Below are 19,654 nucleotides of genomic sequence, written 5' to 3' on the forward strand. Positions count from 1 at the left end.
AGGATAGAAAACTTAGAGTCGCTCATTCATATTCTACACCAAAAAATTGATGTGATCATAACACAACAGATAACTTCCATAAATAATTGTTCCATATTGGATCCTACTGTAGTTGTGCAATCTTCGAAAAGTACAAAAACTAGTGATCTTACTAGGATCATACCAATTCAACCCAAAAAGTTATTCCACTTGGATATTACTCGTGAAGTAACAACTCCACCTAATGGACAACCACACCTTAGAGTAAGAGCTGTACTAGTAAAGGTAACTTTATCTTTGTTTCTTCTTTCTTTTACGTATTCTTTTATTTCTTTATATTTTAGTGTAATCTTAAAACTATTTTTTTAACTGCAGTGGTGGATACTTGTTGCATTTGATCCTACACCTTCGATGATGTTAACCGATTCTCAAGCTGCTGTTGCAGCCTATATTTTTTCGGATACGTTAGATCTGTACGTGTGGTTTATGATTATGTGTAATATATAATGGTTTAAAGATTCTATGATTCTCTCAGCTAACCATCGTATGACTTTGGCAGTTCTGAAGAGTTGGTAATCTCAGATGAAAAATGTTATAGAAGTACATTTAGATGTCTTGTGCCGGAGAGATGTGTCGAATCATGAGTAAGTATAGATGTCAATGCATATTATTCTTTTTCTTGTAATTATATTTTTAAGCCTCTATTTACCTATAAACATGTTTTACATATAATTTAACATATTGTAGGTTATAAACCTGGTGGCACTTATGATGACACATGTATTTCGACGTAGGAATGAAGATCCAATTTGCTGGTTCATGCCTGCACATTTTGCAGTAAAGTTATCCTTATAATATTTATAAATTATTAGTTAATATTTTTGTCAAATAGTTTGAGTGGATATACTAATTTAAAAGAAGTTCTTTTTTCTAGACTAAACCATGCTATGTACTCACACGAGTAAAGTGTATAATTAAATTATCAGTTCAAAAATAGTTGTTAAATTGAAAACATATTTTTATTTAACAATATTTATTTGTATGCAGCGATATGCTTTAAGCGACAAATATACACCGGCAGAGGTTATCTTTGATTTCCTTGGAGCACATATGTCACTGAAAATTAGCCACGTCATTAGGGTACGAGTGACCAATTTGTTTTCTATTAACATACTATTATAATTTTTTTTAGTGTTTATAATGGTTTAAGGTTTATCGTAGGTGTTTATCCCTATCTGTGAGGAACTACATTGGTATTTGGTTATTGTTGACTTTACGAATCGTCGCCTAATCATATTGGATTCACTGCCTTGTGTCGAAAAACATCAACAACACAAAAGGAACGCAATTAAAGTGGTAATTATTTGTTTTAAATTAGTACTCAATGATCTAGAATCACTTAACAACTTAACAATTTAAATAACCATTTGTTGTAACAAGTACTCTTAGTCAATTTAAATCATTTACAATTCACTTTTTTTTGTCATGGATTTACTCTTGTACAGCCAACTTATTTAGAAGCAATGTTAGATGATCATATTTATGATGATGATAAGTCTAAAGTTATAGATTGCTCTACCTTTTGGCCTATCACACCTTTTGGCCTACCCACTCAAAAAAAATAGATCGTAAGTCTAATATTTAATTTTTTCTTTTAAATATCATTACTCGTTCAATAGTTTATATCTTATATGGATATAATAACTATTTGTGGAATGCTTTATATCTTAGGAATGATAGCGGAGTTTGGGTGACCAGTTGGATTAGAGAATGTACTTTACAAGATGACTTCAATATTCAGGTCATATTTATAACAAAGTATTTTTAACATAATTTTTTCAACACACTTCTAATTAGAATTATATTTTGGTGCTCTAAGCAGATTAACGACTCCACACGAATGAGACTTGCTGTGGATCTGGTTTTAGAGGAGTACAATGATTTGTGTCTTGTAATACAAGAAAATGCTTGGCAATATAGGACCAAGGTGGAAGCAGAGCATGAAGACATTTGGGAATGAAGAATTATCTTTTTAGATATTTTTAATATTTTTTTTGAAAGACAAATTACTAAGCTATGTTTCATTAATTTTTATACTAATTTATCATTCTATATATTACAATGCTATATTACTAAATTCCTTTCCTTTATCGGTTAATATAAATTATTCATAACCTATATATTCCCATAAATAACAATGAAACCAGTCACATGACCAAGGAGACTTCGGCTTTGAACATTATGGTAGCCTTATGTATTGGATTTATTATTGTGGTCCATAAAATATAGGTCAGTGGTAACTCCGCACAATTAATTATTTACCAATATAAACATAGATGCCTAAAAGATAGTTTATTTTGAAACATCTTCCAAATGCAACATATGAATTTCAAGTGGATGGTTTTCGTGTTGACATGGTATTTACAACTGGTGCTGGTGATTCCTTTGTTGGCGCTCTACTATGCAATATTGTCGATGATCATTCCATTCTTGAAGTGAGTGTTAGCTCCCTTAACTATATAATAATAATAATAAGACTTGACATTGGCTATGTTTGAAGATTGTGACATGTTTACCTTGTGGATTGCAGGACGAAGCAAGGTTAAGGGAAGTAATCAAGTTTGCAAATGTGATGAGCGGATAATTTATACGTTTTTTGGCATTGTTTTTATATAGTTTTTAGTAAGTTTAAGCTACTTTTAGGGATGTTTTCACTAGTTTTTATGTTAAATTCACATTTCTGGACTTTACTATGAGTTTGTGTGTTTTTCTGTGATTTTAGGTAAATTCTGACTGAAATTGAGGGATTTGAGCAAAACTCTGAAGAAGGCTGACAAAAGGACTGCTGATGCTGTTGGAATCTGACCTCCCTGCACTCGAAATGGATTTTCTAGAGCTACAGAACTCCAATTGGCGCGCTCTCAACGGCGTTGGAAAGTAGACATCCAGGGCTTTCCAGCAATATATAATAGTCCATACTTTATTCGAAGAATGACGACGTAACTTGGCGTTGAACGCCAAGTACACGCTGCTGTCTGGAGTTAAACGCCAGAAAAACGTCATGATCCGGAGTTGAACGCCCAAAACACGTCAAAACTCAGAGTTCAACTCCAAGAGAAGTCTCAGCTCGTGGATTAATCAAGCTCAGCCCAAGCATACACCAAGTGGGCCCCGGAAGTGAATTTATGCATCAATTACTTACTCATGTAAACCCTAGTAGCTAGTCTGGTATATATAGGACATTTATCTATTGTATTAGACATCTTTTGACCACTTTAAGCCTTTTATCATTCGGTCACTTGATCATGGAGAGGGCTGGCCATTCGACCATGCCTGAACCTTTTGCTTATGTGTTTTCAACAGTGGAGTTTCTGCACACCATAGATTAAGGGTGTGGAGCTCTGCTGTACCTCAAGTATTAATGAAATTCTATTGTCTTTTATTCAAAATCTCTCTTATTCTTATTCCAAGATATTCATTCGTACCCAAGAACATGATGAATGTTATGAGTCAGATTACCCTCATTATCATTCTCACTTATGAACGCGCGTGATTGACAACCACTTCCGTTCTACATGCAACAGAGCTTGAATGCGTATCTCTTAGATTCCCCAACAGAATCTTCGTGGTATAAGCTAGATAGATGGCGGCATTTATGAGGATCCGGAAAGTCTCACCTTGTCTGTGGTATTCCGAGTAGGATTCCGGTAATGAATGACTGTGACGTGCTTCAAACTTGCAACCTGCTGGGCGTTAGTGACAGACGCAAAAGAATCAAGGGATTCTATTCCAGTAGGAGCGGGAACCAACCGGTGATTAGCCGTACTGTGACAGAGTGTGTGAGCATTAGTTTTCACTGCGAGGATGGGATGTAGCCATCAACCATGGGTGATGCCTCCAGACGATTAGCCGTGCGACTGACAACCGCATAGGATCATTTTCCCGAGAGGATGAAAGTAGCCACAGCTGATGGTGAACCCCTATACAAAGCTTGCCATGGAAAGGAGTAAGAAGGATTGAGTAGAAGCAGTAGGAGAGCAGGCGTCTTTGAGCCATACAGCATCTCCCTTCGCTTATCTGAAATTCCCACCAATGAATCTGCATAAGTCTTCTATCCCTTTTATTATTTCTTTTTATTATTAATTATTCGAAAAACCCATAAACCCATTTAATCTGCCTGACTGAGATTTACAAGGTGACCATAGCTTGCTTCATACCAACAATCTCTGTGGGATCGACCCTTACTCACGTAAGGTTTATTACTTGGACGACCCAGTACACTTGCTGGTTAGTTGAACGGAGTTGTGAATTCAACCAGTGCCATAATAATGATTTCATACAAAGACAAACAACTTAAAGAGAAGTGATCACAATTTCGTCCACAAAGTTTTTGGCGCCGTTGCCGGGGATTGTTCGAGTATGGACAACTGACGGTTCATCTTGTTGCTCAGATTAGGTAATTTTCTTTTCAAAAATCTTTTTCAAAAATTTTTCTTTTATTTTTCGTTTTTCCAAAAAGTATTTTCGAAAAAATTAATAAAAATACAAAAAAATTAGAAAATCATAAAAATAAAAAATATTTTGTGTTTCTTGTTTCAGTCTTGTGTTAATTTTTAAGTTTGGTGTCAATTGCATGCTTTTAAAATTTTTCTTGCATTTTTTTGAAAATCCCATGCATTCATAGTGTTCTTCATGATCTTCAAGTTGTTCTTGATAAGTCTTCTTGTTTGATCTTGATGATTTCTTGTTTTGTGTCTTTTGTTGTTTTTCATGTGTATTTTTGCATTCATATTTTCCATGCACTAAAGATTTCTAAGTTTGGTGTCTTGCATGTTTTCTTTGCATCAAAAATTTTTCAAAATTATGTTCTTGATGTTCATCATGATCTTCAAAGTGTTCTTGGTGTTCATCTTGACATTCATATCATTCTTGCATGCATTCATTGTTTTGATCTAAAAATTTCTTGCATTGAATATTTTTGTTGTTTTTCTCTCTCATAATTAAAAATTCAAAAATCAAAAAAATATCTTTTCCTTATTTCTCTCCAAAATTTCGAAATTTTGGGTTGACTTGGTCAAAAATTTTTAAAAATTAGTTGTTTCTTACAAATCAAGTCAAAATTTCAATTTTAAAAATCTTATCTTTTCAAAATCTTTTTCAAAAATCATATCTTTTTCATTTTTTTTATTATTTTCGAAAATTTTAAAAATTAATTTTCAAAAATCTTTTTCTTATCTTTTATATCTAATTTTCGAAAATTAACTAACAAGTAATGTGATTGGTTCAAAAATTTGAAGTTTGTTACTTTCTTGTTAAGAAAGGTTCAATCTTTAAATTCTAGAATCCTATCTTGTAGTTTCTTGTTAGTTAAGTATTTTTAAAAATTAAATCTTTTTCAAAATATCTTTTTATTAAAATTTTTTATCATATCTTTTTATCTTTTATCTTATCTTTTTCAAAAATTTTATCTTTTTCAAATTTTGATTTCAAAATATCTTATCTAACTTCTTATCTTCTTATCTTTTTAAATTTTGATTTCAAATCTTTTTCAATCAACTAACTAACTCTTTGTTTGTTTCTTATCTTTTTCAAAACCAACTAACTACCTATCCCTCTCTAATTTTCGAAAATTCTCCCTCTCTTTTTCAAAAATTCTTTTTGTTTTAAATTTTAATTTTAATTATATTTTATCTCTAATTTTCGAAAATCACTAACTCTTTTTCAAGAATTATTTTCGAATTTTTTTCCCTCTCTCTTCTCTTCTTCTATTTAATTAATTAATTACTAACACTTCTCTTCACCTCTCTTCATCTAAAAATCCGAATTCTTCTTCATCCTTCTACCCCTTTCTTTTTCTACTAATAATAAGGATCCTCTTTACTGTGACATAGAGGATTCCTCTTTCTTTTCTTATTTTCTTCTCTTTCATATGAGCAGGAACAGGGAAAAAGGCACTCTTGTTGAAGTTGATCCAGAACCTGAAAGGACTCTGAAGAGAAAATTAAGAGAAACTAAATTACAACAATCCAGAAACAACCTTTCAGAAATTTTCGAACAAGAGAAGGACATGGCAGCCGAAAATAATAATAATAATAATGCAAGGATAATGCTTGGTGACTTCACAAAGCCAACGTCCAAGTTTGATGGAAGAAGCATCTCCATTCCTGCCATTGGAGCCAATAACTTTGAGCTTAAGCCTCAACTAGTTGCATTAATGCAACAAAACTGCAAGTTTTATGGACTTCCATCTGAAGATCCTTATCAGTTTTTAACTGAGTTCTTGCAGATCTGTGAGACTGTAAAGACAAATGGAGTTGATCCTGAAGTCTACAGACTCATGCTTTTCCCTTTTGCTGTAAGAGATAGAGCTAGAATATGGTTGGATTCACAACCTAAGGATAGCCTGGACTCCTGGGATAAGCTGGTCACTGCCTTCTTGGATAAATTCTTTCCACCTCAAAAGCTGAGCAAGCTAAGAGTGGATGTTCAAACCTTCAAACAAAAAGATGGTGAATCCCTCTATGAAGCTTGGGAAAGATACAAGCAGCTGACCAAAAGATGTCCATCTGACATGTTTTCAGAATGGACCCTATTAGATATATTCTATTATGGTCTCTCTGAATTTTCGAAAATGTCACTGGATCATTCTGCAGGTGGATCTATTCACCTGAAGAAAATGCCTGAAGAGGCTCAAGAACTCATTGACATGGTTGCAAACAACCAGTTCATGTATACCTCTGAGAGGAATTCCATGAATAATGGGATACCTCAGAAGAAAGGAGTTCTTGAAATAGATACTCTGAATGCCATATTGGCTCAGAACAAAATGTTGACTCAACAGGTCAACATAATCTCTCAAAATCTGAATGGATTGCAACATGCATCCAACAGTACTAGAGAGGCAGCTTCTGAAGAAGCTTATGATCCTGAGAACCCTGCCATGGCAGAAGTTAATTATATGGGTGAACCTTATGGAAACACCTATAACCCATCATGGAGAAATCACCCAAATTTCTCCTGAAAGGATCAACAAAAGCCTCAACAAGGCTTTAACAATGGTGGACGCAATAGGCTAAGCAATAGTAAGCCATATCCATCATCTTCTCAGCAACAGACAGAGAATTCTGAACAAAACACCTCTAATTTAGCTAATATAGTCTCTGATCTGTCAAAGGCCACTTTCAGTTTCATGAATGAAACAAGATCCTCCATCAGAAATCTGGAGGCACAAGTAGGCCAGCTGAGTAAGAAAGTTATTGAAACTCCTCCCAGTACTCTCCCAAGCAATACAGAAGAAAATCCAAAAGGAGAGTGCAAGGCCATTGATTTAATCAAAATGGCCGAATGCATAGGGGAGGAGGAGGAGGACGAAAATTCTAGTGAGGAAGACCTCCTGGGGCGTCCTTCAAGCAAGAAGGAGTTTCCTATTAAGGATCCTGAGGAATCTGAGGCTCATATAGAGACCATAGAGATTCCATTAAATCTCCTTCTGCCATTCATGAGCTCTGACGACTATTCTTCCTCTGAAGAGGATGAAGATGTGACTGGAGAGCAAGTTGCTCAATATTTAGGAGCTATCATGAAGCTGAATGCCAAGCTGTTTGGTAATGAGACTTGGGAAAGTGAACCTCCCTTGCTCATTAGTGAACTAGATACTTGGATTCAGAAAACTCTACCTCAAAAGAAACAAGATCCTGGCAAGTTCTTAATACCTTGCACCATTGGCACCATGAGCTTTGAAAAAGCTCTATGTGATCTTGGGTCAGGGATAAATCTGATGCCACTCTCTGTAATGAAGAAGCTAGGGATCATTGAGGTACAACCTGCCTTGTTCTCATTGCAATTAGCAGATAAGTCATTGAGACAAGCTTATGGAATAGTAGAGGACGTGCTAGTAAAGGTTGAAGGCCTTTACATCCCTGCTGATTTCATAATCCTAGACACTAGGAAGGAAGATGATGAATGCATCATCCTAGGAAGACCTTTCCTAGCCACAGCAGGAGCTGTGATAGATGTCCACAGAGGAGAATTAGTCCTTCAATTGAATGGGGACTACCTTGTGTTTAAGGCACATGGCCATCCCTCTGTGACAGAAGAGAGTAAGCATGAAGAGCTTCTCTCAGTTCAGAGTCAAGAAAAGCCCACACAGTCAAACTCTAAGTTTGGTGTTGTGAGGCCACAACCAAACTCTAAGTTTGGTGTTCAAACTCCATCTCCAAACTCTAAGTTTGGTGTTGGCAACTATACAACATTGACCTGATCACCTTGTGGCTCCATGAGAGCCACTGTCAAGCTATTGACATTAAAGAAGCGCTTGTTGGGAGGCAACCCAATTTTATTTATCTAATTTTATTTTATTTTGTTTCTTTGTTATTTTTGTGTTTAATTAGGTACATGATCATGAGGAGTCACGAAAAAATCAAAAAAAATTAAAAACAGAGTCAAAAACAGAAGAAAAAATTTTTCACCCTGGAGGACGCACGGGCTGGCGTTCAACGCCCAGAAGGTGCATCTGGCCGGCGTTTAACGCCAGAACAGAGCACCATTCTGGCGCTGAACGCCCAAAACAAGCAACAACCTGGCGTTAAACGCCAGGATGGTGCACAGAGAGGACAAACTGGCGCTGAACGCCAGGAACAAGCATGAAACTGGCGTTCAACGCCAGAAACATGCATCACATGGGCGTTGAACGCCCAGAACATGCACCAATGGGCGTTTGAATGCCAGAATGATGCATGAAGGCATTTTTCATGCCTATATGGTGAAGGAATGGTATTTCTTTTCACCTCAGGATCTGTGGACCCCACAGGATCCCCACCTCAGGATCTGTGGACCCCACAGGATCCCCACCTACCATATTCCCACCTTCCCTCCTAATCCTATTTTTGTGATTTGAATTCCCCATGTCACAATTCCCAATCTTCTTCATCAATCACCTCAAATCCTCTTCCCAATCACCCCATTCACTATTCACATCAACCTCATCTTTCCCACCCAACCCCACCCATATAGCCGAATCCATCTCCCCTCACTCACCTCCATCTTCTTCTTCTTCTCTTCTTTCTTTTCTTGCTCGAGGGCGAGCAATATTTTAAGTTTGGTGTGGTAAAAGCATAGCTTTTTGCTTTTCCATTACCATTAATGGCACCTAAGGCCAGAGAAACCTCAAAGGAAAGACAAAAGCTTCCACCTCTGAGTCTTGGGAGAAGGAAAGACTTATATATAAGCTGAAATAGCTCAGTTGGTTAGAACATGTGGCTGCAAATCAAGAGATCCCTGAGATACCTCAGGGGATAAGTTGTCCTCCACACAAATATTGGAAGCAATTAAGGGTGGAACATCATGAGCACTCCATCATTCTCCAAGAAATAAGAGAAGATCAAAGAGCAATGAGGGAGGAGCAACAAAGGCAAGGAAGGGACATAGAAGAGTTGAAGAACATCATTGGTCCTTCAAGAAGAAGACGCCACTAAAGGTGGATTCATTCCTTGTTCTTTATTTTCTTTCTGTTTTTCGTTTTTAATATTGTGTTTATCTATGTTTTGTGTCTTTACTTCATGATCATTAGTATGTAACCATGCCTTAAAGCTATGAATAAAACCCATTAATCCTTCACCTCTCTTAAATGAAAAATGTTTTAATTCAAAAGAACAAGAAGTACATAATTTTCGAAATTATTATTGAATTTAATTTAATTATATTGATGTGGTGGCAATAATTTTTGTTTTCTGAATGAATGATTAAACAGTGCATATGTCTTTTGATCTTGTTGTTTATGAGTGTTAAAATTGTTGGCTCTCGAAAGAATGATGAACAAAGAGAAATGTTATTGATGATCTGAAAAATCATGAAATTGATTCTTGAAGCAAGAAAAAGCAGTGAAAAAGGAAGCTTGCGAAAAAAAAAATGGCGAAAAAAAATATAAAGAAAAAGAAGGAGCAGTAGAAAAAGCCAATAGCCCTTAAAACCAAAAGGCAAGGGTAAAAAGGATCCAAGGCTTTGAGCATCAATGGATAGGAGGGCCCAAGGAAATTAGATCCAGGCCTAAGCGGCTAAATCAAGCTGTCCCTATCCATGTGCTTGTGTCATGAAGGTCCAAGTGAAAAGCTTGAGACTAAGTGGTTAAAGTCATGATCCAAAAGAGTGTGCTTAAGAGCTCTGGACACCACTAACTGGGGACTCTAGCAAAGCTGAGTCACAATCTGAAAAGGTTCACCCAGTTATGTGTCTGTGGCATTTGTGTATCCGGTGGTAATACTGGAAAACAAAGTGCTTAGGGCCAAGGCCAAGACTCATAAGTAGCTGTGTTCAAGAATCAACATGCTTAACTAAGAGAGTCAATAACACTATCTGAAATTCTGAGTTCCCAGAGACGCCAATCACTCTGAACTACAAAGGAAAAAGTGAGATGCCAAAACTATTCAGAAGCAAAAAGTTACAAGTCCCGCTCATCTAATTAAATTAATATTCATTGATATTCTGGAATTTATAGTATATTCTCTTCTTTTATCCTATTTGATTTTCAGTTGCTTGGGGACAAGCAACAATTTAAGTTTGGTGTTGTGATGAGCGGATAATTTATATGCTTTTTGGCATTGTTTTTATATAGTTTTTAGTAAGTTTAAGCTACTTTTAGGGATGTTTTCACTAGTTTTTATGTTAAATTCACATTTCTGGACTTTACTATGAGTTTGTGTATTTTTCTGTGATTTCAGGTAAATTCTGACTGAAATTGAGGGATTTGAGCAAAACTCTGAAGAAGGCTGACAAAAGGACTGCTGATGTTGTTGGAATCTGACCTCCCTGCACTCGAAATGGATTTTCTGGAGCTACAGAACTCCAATTGGCGCGCTCTCAACGGCGTTGAAAAGTAGACATCCAGGGCTTTCCAGCAATATATAATAGTCCATACTTTATTCGAAGAATGACGACGTAACTTGGCGTTGAACGCCAAGTACACGCTGCTGTCTGGAGTTAAACGCCAGAAAAACGTCATGATCCGGAGTTGAACGCCCAAAACACGTCAAAACTCAGAGTTCAACTCCAAGAGAAGCCTCAGCTCGTGGATTAATCAAGCTCAGCCCAAGCATACACCAAGTGGGCCCCGGAAGTGAATTTATGCATCAATTACTTACTCATGTAAACCCTAGTAGCTAGTCTGGTATATATAGGACATTTATCTATTGTATTAGACATCTTTTGACCACTTTAAGCCTTTTATCATTCGGTCACTTGATCATGGAGAGGGCTGGCCATTCGGCCATGCCTAAACCTTTTGCTTATGTGTTTTCAACAGTGGAGTTTCTGCACACCATAGATTAAGGGTGTGGAGCTCTGCTGTACCTCAAGTATTAATGAAATTCTATTGTCTTTTATTCAAAATCTCTCTTATTCTTATTCCAAGATATTCATTCGTACCCAAGAACATGATGAATGTTATGAGTCAGATTACCCTCATTATCATTCTCACTTATGAACGCGCGTGATTGACAACCACTTCCGTTCTACATGCAACAGAGCTTGAATGCGTATCTCTTAGATTCCCCAACAGAATCTTCGTGGTATAAGCTAGATAGATGGCGGCATTTATGAGGATCCGGAAAGTCTCACCTTGTCTGTGGTATTCCGAGTAGGATTCCGGTAATGAATGACTGTGACGTGCTTCAAACTTACAACCTGCTGGGCGTTAGTGACAGACGCAAAAGAATCAAGGGATTCTATTCCAGTAGGAGCGGGAACCAACCGGTGATTAGCCGTACTGTGACAGAGTGCGTGAGCATTAGTTTTCACTGCGAGGATGTGATGTAGCCATCAACCATGGGTGATGCCTCCAGACGATTAGCCGTGCGACTGACAACAGCATAGGATCATTTTCCCGAGAGGATGAAAGTAGCCACAGCTGATGGTGAACCCCTATACAAAGCTTGCCATGGAAAGGAGTAAGAAGGATTGAGTAGAAGCAGTAGGAGAGCAGGCGTCTTTGAGCCATACAGCATCTCCCTTCGCTTATCTGAAATTCCCACCAATGAATCTGCATAAGTCTTCTATCCCTTTTATTATTTCTTTTTATTATTAATTATTCGAAAAACCCATAAACCCATTTAATCTGCCTGACTGAGATTTACAAGGTGACCATAGCTTGCTTCATACCAACAATCTCTGTGGGATCGACCCTTACTCACGTAAGGTTTATTACTTGGCCGACCCAGTACACTTGCTGGTTAGTTGAACGGAGTTGTGAATTCAACCAGTGCCATAATAATGATTTCATACAAAGACAAACAACTTAAAGAGATTTGATCACAATTTCGTCCACCAAAATGCATGTGGGGCAATTACAACTATCAAAAAGGGAGCCATTCCAGCTCTTCCTGCAGAGCATGAAGCCCTTAAGCTCATCAATGGAGCATAAAGACTTTAGGTACATAATAGTGCTAGTAGTGTCTTTTAATCTTTTAATTTTTCTTGTATAGGAAGGATTCTTTTTCCATTACATCTCTTTTAGTCACTTTTCTGTTCGACTTGTTTAGCTATCAATGCATTTTGGGATAACCGTCACATTTTCTTTCTTCCAAAAATTTTAGATTAGTCCGTTGACCTACAATACAAAAACAGCCTCGTAACCTTAAAAGGCCAAATTGCGGTATGAGTTTTGGCTGAAACTTGCAATTCTTTGGTCACAAAAGTTTACCAGCCACTGTTGTGCACCTCACAGATCAAGGTGGTCTTAGTAACATAAGATCAAAACTAAGACTCTTAATAGAAGAACCGCAAAACTAAGACTCTTAATAATTTTTGCCCAAAGAAAACAAAATTGGACTTAATAATATCAGGGCCAAAAAATTTAAAACTCCTACTAACAATATTGTTCTTGTTTACAATTGATCCAATGTCTTTGGTAGCAATTACCATCTTTTTTTGTTGGTGCTTTATTGTGCAAGATTATGGATGATCGATTCATATTTGAAGTGAGTCAATTCCTAATGCTACCACAATCATACCTCTCTAAGCTAAATTTGAATCATATGCACTGTAATTATATCTATCAAAAATATATAAACAGAACCAAATCCATATGCACACGAACCAAACCAACCACCATAACAGGTATTGTATGGGGGTAAGAACCTCTACAGAATGGACAATGATCATAATGAACAGGAAAAAATTTAATTCAATTCTAAGCTACTATGAACTTTAAAACACTAAAATTATAGCATTTCATCAAAATCCAATATTCCACAAAGCATATGAACACATACTTCTGTTCTTACTAGAGAAATGTTCTCTGTACTCAACTTTTTCCTATACACCAAGCCAACTTATTCTCCTCTACCATAAGAGTGAATCTGCTCGGCGTGCGAGGGACGACGATTACATATAACACAACTCCTCTTATTTTCCTCGGAGAAGTATGACCGTTACAAACATACAACTCGTCATTAAATCTAACACTGCACATTAATGAAAACACTACTACTGACCATTGTTGTGGTTTATTTATCTTAGCCTAGATCAGGCACAGTGAAATGCTCATCATCTATTTCACCTAAGACTTTGATCCTAGGCTTTTTGCTATACATGTAAGATTTATTAGTGGCTTTAAAAGTGTATGGTGCAAGAGTGCTAGTGTGTGACACAGGAAGCTGAGGAACTTTAGCTGCAGCTAATGTTTCCTAAGGAAACTGTTCACCAAAGATACCAACACCTGCTAGCCATTCCAACTCTCCAAATTCGTCTACTTATTTCTGAACATATATAAGAAAAACATTGATATCATGAAATAATAGCATTGTAGGAATGTCAAAATTAAGTGGCTATTCGACTTTGTTTTTCCTTACTGTTGCCCTCAGCTAGATAGATGTTGTGTGGTATATGGTTCAAACTTTAGATTTCAAAGACGATATTATTTTAAAACATAAAAACCAAATTGGAATGAAGACAGTGCATGTTAGTACTATAGATGAAGTAAACATTTATACTTCACTGTTTAAGTACAATTCTCAAATTTAAAAAATTTTCAATCACTGAAGACTTTTAAAAGAACTTTTTTTCTGTTGAGTTAACATGAATTATGATGATTGGCTACTGCAAGGTATTGTCCTAGATGAAAAGTTAAATGAGGTGAGGACATGAAAAGAAATGTTATGTCCTAATATATATAGCAAAATCACTCTTATCATCCTATCTCTTTTATGCAACTAGAATTTCAAAATAAAGCTGCCTTACTTTCTCTGGTGATCCAAACTCTGGTAAATCCAATAGTTGATCAACTGCCCAAAAGCTAGGGGGTGAAGCTAGGCGATTGCTGAGAAGGAACTTTCCTTGGAGCTTGTTCTGCAACTGGATTAGATGGTTCCAAGTGGCTTTTCTCATCACTTTTGGAGTAGTCATTAGAACCCAAAGCCACTCGAATTCCAGTAGTGAAAAACCGCTGGTGGTTCGTAGAAAGGCTGCCAGCTAAATGAATTGGTTCGTCACAATCCTTACAGAAGAGTGCTCTATCTTCGACACAGAATATGAAAGCTGGCTTATCCTGTAGTTATAAGTAAGAGAATGGAGAGAACACAATTAGCAATATTTATTTTAGTTAACAAGATCATGCATGATGAACAAGTAGCTTTTCATTTGGGATAAAAACCATTTGTCAAGCAACATTTTCACCACTCACTCAGCAGAAACTATACACTATTTATCAAGATGGTGTTTTCTATTTTCGTTTCATGTTTTACCACTTCTTTCTAGAGTCCTAAGAACTGAAAGCAGAAACAAAAAACAAGAACAAACACTAAGAATTTCACATGGTAACCTTGAGTCTGTTGGGCACAAAATTATGTGAAATCATGTAGTATTTTCTAACAAGCTCACATGAAAAAGTTGTAATGTTTTTAAATATCAACTAACTTCTTCAAAAACTTTGCTTTTAATATAAAAGAATGCAAGATCTACATAGGCATAAATAAATATCGAAGACTTTAGACAGTATAAGCTATCTGAAATATGGAATCAAATTAAAAGTTATAAAATTGCAGTCTTTACCCTGAGATGTGATCAAATTGGATAGAACTACCTCCATAATGGCTTCAACAAAATCAACTAGGAATCCCCAACTTGATGACTTTCAAGGCATCATCATTGCACAGTTTCCCATGAAAAGATCGCACGAATTCCTAATCGAACGCCAAAAAACAGAGAAAGTGCATCAAGCATCAAACCACAACACCAATAAAATCACAACGATAATAGCAAATTAACCACCAAGATTTAATTGGGAAATGTTGCAAAGTAAGGAGACAGGAAAACAGATTATCAGCAAAGCATTTGCTATGTAGCCGAAAAACTGGAGAACATACAGAGTTAGAATTGCTGTCATCCTTGAGAATGTCTGTCAGCCGTCTTGCGCGACGGGGGCAGCGTCTTGCGCGGTGGCCGCAGGTAGCGCGGCGGCAGTAGGTAGCGCGACGGCAGTCGCAGGTTGCGGCATATTGCGGCGGCGAGAATATGTTAGTGAGATGTGCAGTAGAGGAAGAGGAAGAGAGAAATGCAGGAATTGAAATTGTATGAAAACCCTTGCGGACCTTTTCTTCTCTGAATGCTTCTAATGTAAGAATGAAAAGAAGCAGGGCGCGGCAGCGGAAGCAGGGCGTGGCGGCGGCAGAGGCGTGTTGCGGCGGCGACGGAGGCGTACGAAACTTGCAGCAGAAGAAGAAGATGAGAATGGCAGGGATTGAAGTTGGATGAAAAGCCTAGCTGCTTCTCTTCTCTGAATGCCTCTGTATCTGAAATAAAAAAGAAAGGGGAGGGCAGAGTTAGGGTTTTCCAATCCGCACTCTATTTCGGAAGGAGATTGCTTCAATCTCGTTGATGCTCTCCAAGAACTCTAATCTCTCTCAGTTTTTCATACCAAAAAAAGGAAAAAGGGTCAAAGTTAAAAAAGCAATAATTGAAAGGATCAAAATGCAACTAGTAACTTTTTCAAAAAAAAAAGGTATATTTTGTAATTATTTTCATGAAGGTTAATGATACTCCTACAAAAATGTTAGAGTAAGGAATCCATGGCCCTATTAATTACTTAACCATATTGTATTACTAAATATCGTTAAGAGTTTTTTTCCTCTTCAAAATAATATGTTTAATTTATAAGCAAGTGCCAAGCCAATCAGGTACTTTTAAAATAAGAAACCTATTAGAATATCCAATGCACTTTCTGTTTTTTTTTTTAATTCAAAATTTTTTATTAATGATGAATCTAATTTGTAGTAATGATGATGAAAGGGATTTGTGGGTGATGTTACAATGAAGTAGAAAGAGGAGAAAGAAAGAAAAAAATTACATAAATTTTAAGAAATAAATAAATAACAAATTTTTTGTAACTAACATATAAATTTTTTTAATTTAAACAAAAAATTTGTGGTTTTCTTATGGTATTGTAGAATTTTTTTATGAGAATAAAAAAAAATATTTTTTACATAAACATAAAAGATTTTATATTAATAATCACATTAAAAATAAAGGACAATCACACATAACTATTATAAAATAAATAAATTAAAAGAAGAAAATAAATATAAAATAAAGAGATGTAAATAAATAAATCTAGTATTAATGTTCACCACAATTAATATCTCAATATAATAAAAATGATTCATATATATATATATATATATATATATATATATATATATATATATATATATATATATATGCAATATCGTATATATAAAAGAGAAGAATGTTTATATATTATCGTAGCATGCAAAGAAAGAAAAGAGTGCTTTGTTATTGTTGCAAAAATTGCATCTGATCGTACTCCTATTTATACATGCATAAAGTCTTATTTTTTACCTTCATTAAATGTGATTTCTCCTTGGTAACACGACATTTCACCATGGAAAAGTTGAGCCGCCCATGTTAAATGAGCATCCATTTTATACTTATCACAACACTCCCCCTTGGATGATCATTTTGGATTATGCCTCATTAAAACTTTTTTAAAGAAAAACCTAATGGAAAAAATTTTAGTGAAAGAAAAAGAGTACAATATCCTTTGTGACGGGGACTGCCTCATTAGAAACCTTGTCAAGAAAAATTCAATAGGGAGAAAAATCTGACCAAGAAAAAAAAGTACAGTCTCCTCTTTTTGACAACATTATTTTATATCTTGAAATCGGCGCATCCCAATCTGATGTACCAATCTTTCAAAGGAAGATGTTGGAAGTGAATTTGTAAATAAATCTGCCAGATTATCACTTGAGCGAATTTGTTGGACACCAACTGTTCCTTAATTTTGAAGATCATGAGTGAAGTAGAATTCGGGAGAAATATGCTTTGTTCTATCACTTTTGATGTATCCACCCCTTAAGTTGAGCAATGCATGTTGTATTATCTTCAAACAGAATAATCACTACAAGAAAATAGAACATTTGTAACAAAAAATTTGTATCAAATTTAAAATTGTTACAAATTATGGTTTTTTCTTAACAATAATTAGTTATTGTTACAAAATAAAAATATTTTATAACAACAAGAAAATTTGTTACAAAACATTTCAATATTTTGTAACAACGTGATTTCTTTTGTTACAAATTATGTTAGCTTTTGTATCGAATTGTTGTTTTGTTGCAAAATATTACAATGTTTTGTAACAAAAGGTTATATTGTTGCAAAACTTCTAAATATTTTGTAACAAAATATCTATTTGTTTTAAAATTTATAAATATTTTGTAACAAAAAATTAATTTGTCACAAAATACACTATTTTTTGTAACAAATTATTTATTTGTCACAAAATTCAAAGTTTTTTGTAACTAATAAAAGATTTTATTTTAACATATTAAATATAAAACTTCGAATTTTTGAAAATTAACATAATGAGTTATTTATGATTTATTATATTTATTTAAGATTTTATATTCAAAAATTTATTTTACTAAAAATATTTAAATCAAATTAATGATACTTTAAGTTCAAAATTATTTTGAAAATTAAATAATAAATCATTTATGATTTATTATATTTATTCAAAATAAATTTTTAAAATTTTTTATATTAAATGGGATATTTTCTTATTTATAATTTAAAATTTTAGTAATCGAAAAAAATATAAAATTTTATATAATTTGATTTAAATATTTGAGATTTTTAAATTAAATACTTTAAGTTTTATAAATAAAAAAATTAATTTGATTATCTCTAATTTTTTTAATTAGTGTTTATTCGAAAATAATTTATAAATTAATAATAAAATAGTATTTGAAGAATAATTAAATTCATTATCTCTAATTGATAAAATTAGAGTATTTATTTAAAAATAATTTAAAAATTTATTAAATTAAAATTAATTTTTTATTATTATTAAATTAAAATTAATTTTTAATTACTATACTACCCTTATTTTATTATTTTCATAAACTATTTTATTAAAAATAGCTAAACTAAATTTGATAGTTAAACTAAATTTTGATAGTTAAACTACAAATTTTATTTAATTTTATAATTATTGAGCAATTTTTATATTTCAATTATAAATCTTAATAATTTTAAAAGAATAAATATTTTATATAATTTAGTTTAAATAATTGAAATTTTAGAATTTAATACTTTAATTTCATAAACAACGAAAATAAATTATATTTTATTTTAAATTAAAATACTTAATTAAAAATTAATTATTTAATTGATAATTAAATAATATTTTTAAAATAATTTTAAAAATTTAAATTAAATTTTAAATTAATGCAACATATCCTAATTTTATCTAGCGCTAACTCTAACTCCCTTAACAGCAGCCACCATCTTTTTCCAAACTCCAGCTTTAACACAAACACACACACAACGTGAAATTAGAGAAGAGAAGGAGAGCTGCAATCAAAAGAGAGAAAGAGCCACGCTGCTGCTACTGTCCAGCCGCCTCGCCACTGCCGTCGCGTCACCGCCAAGCCATCGCAGGAGAGAAAGATGCGTCTGTGAGAGAGAGAGAGAGAGAGAGAGAGGTAGAGGTAGAGGGAGCTGCTGCGAACTCGCCAATAGGGGATCCCGCGTCGCTGTCGAGTCGGCTGCTCCCACCGCCGTTGTACCCGTCGCGTGCGTCATCGACCAAGGAGCGCCTCTGACCCGTAGCTGCTCCTACTAGGTTTACCACCGCCGTTGTGCCTTGTCATCGCCATCAGAGCCGCCGTGAATAAGAGAAGGGAGGGGCGCTGCTTCACGCCGTCGCCGTCGCCGTCGCCGTGGGTGGAGCCGCCGTCACCAAGATCCGCCGTGAAGAGGAACGCAAATGGAAAAGAAAACAGGGAAGCTGCTGTTGGGGATTTGGAGAAAATGTCGCCGTCGTGTCTTCGTCGTCTCGTCGTCGTCTTCCTGCTGTCAGTGGAAGGTAAGTGAAGGTGTGATTTATTGATTTCTGTTGATTTACTTGTTTGCGGTTGAATTTGTGATTTGTGATTTCCGTTGTCTTTTGTAATGCTGCTGTTGTTGTTGTTGTTACTTGTTATGCTGCTGTATTTTTCATTTTTCGTCCTTCTTATTTTCTTTTCACTATTGAATGCACCATTTATTTTACGTTGATTCAAGTCTTCAAGTTTTCAATAATGAAGGCATCAATTTTACTTTCTCATCACATGTAGATACTTATTTAAACGGGTAGCAGAGCATCTCTTCATGCAGCAATGCTACC

General features: G+C 34.9%; 1 pseudogene; it reads right to left on the reverse strand.

The window, feature by feature from the left end:
- Window positions 1-13,331: 13,331 nt before the first annotated feature.
- On the reverse strand, window positions 13,332-18,774 carry LOC140183225 (B-box zinc finger protein 24-like; annotated as a pseudogene).
- Window positions 18,775-19,654: the final 880 nt, after the last annotated feature.

Source organism: Arachis hypogaea, chromosome 3 (genome assembly GCF_003086295.3).
Source record: "Arachis hypogaea cultivar Tifrunner chromosome 3, arahy.Tifrunner.gnm2.J5K5, whole genome shotgun sequence".
Classification (NCBI taxonomy): Eukaryota; Viridiplantae; Streptophyta; class Magnoliopsida; order Fabales; family Fabaceae; genus Arachis; species Arachis hypogaea.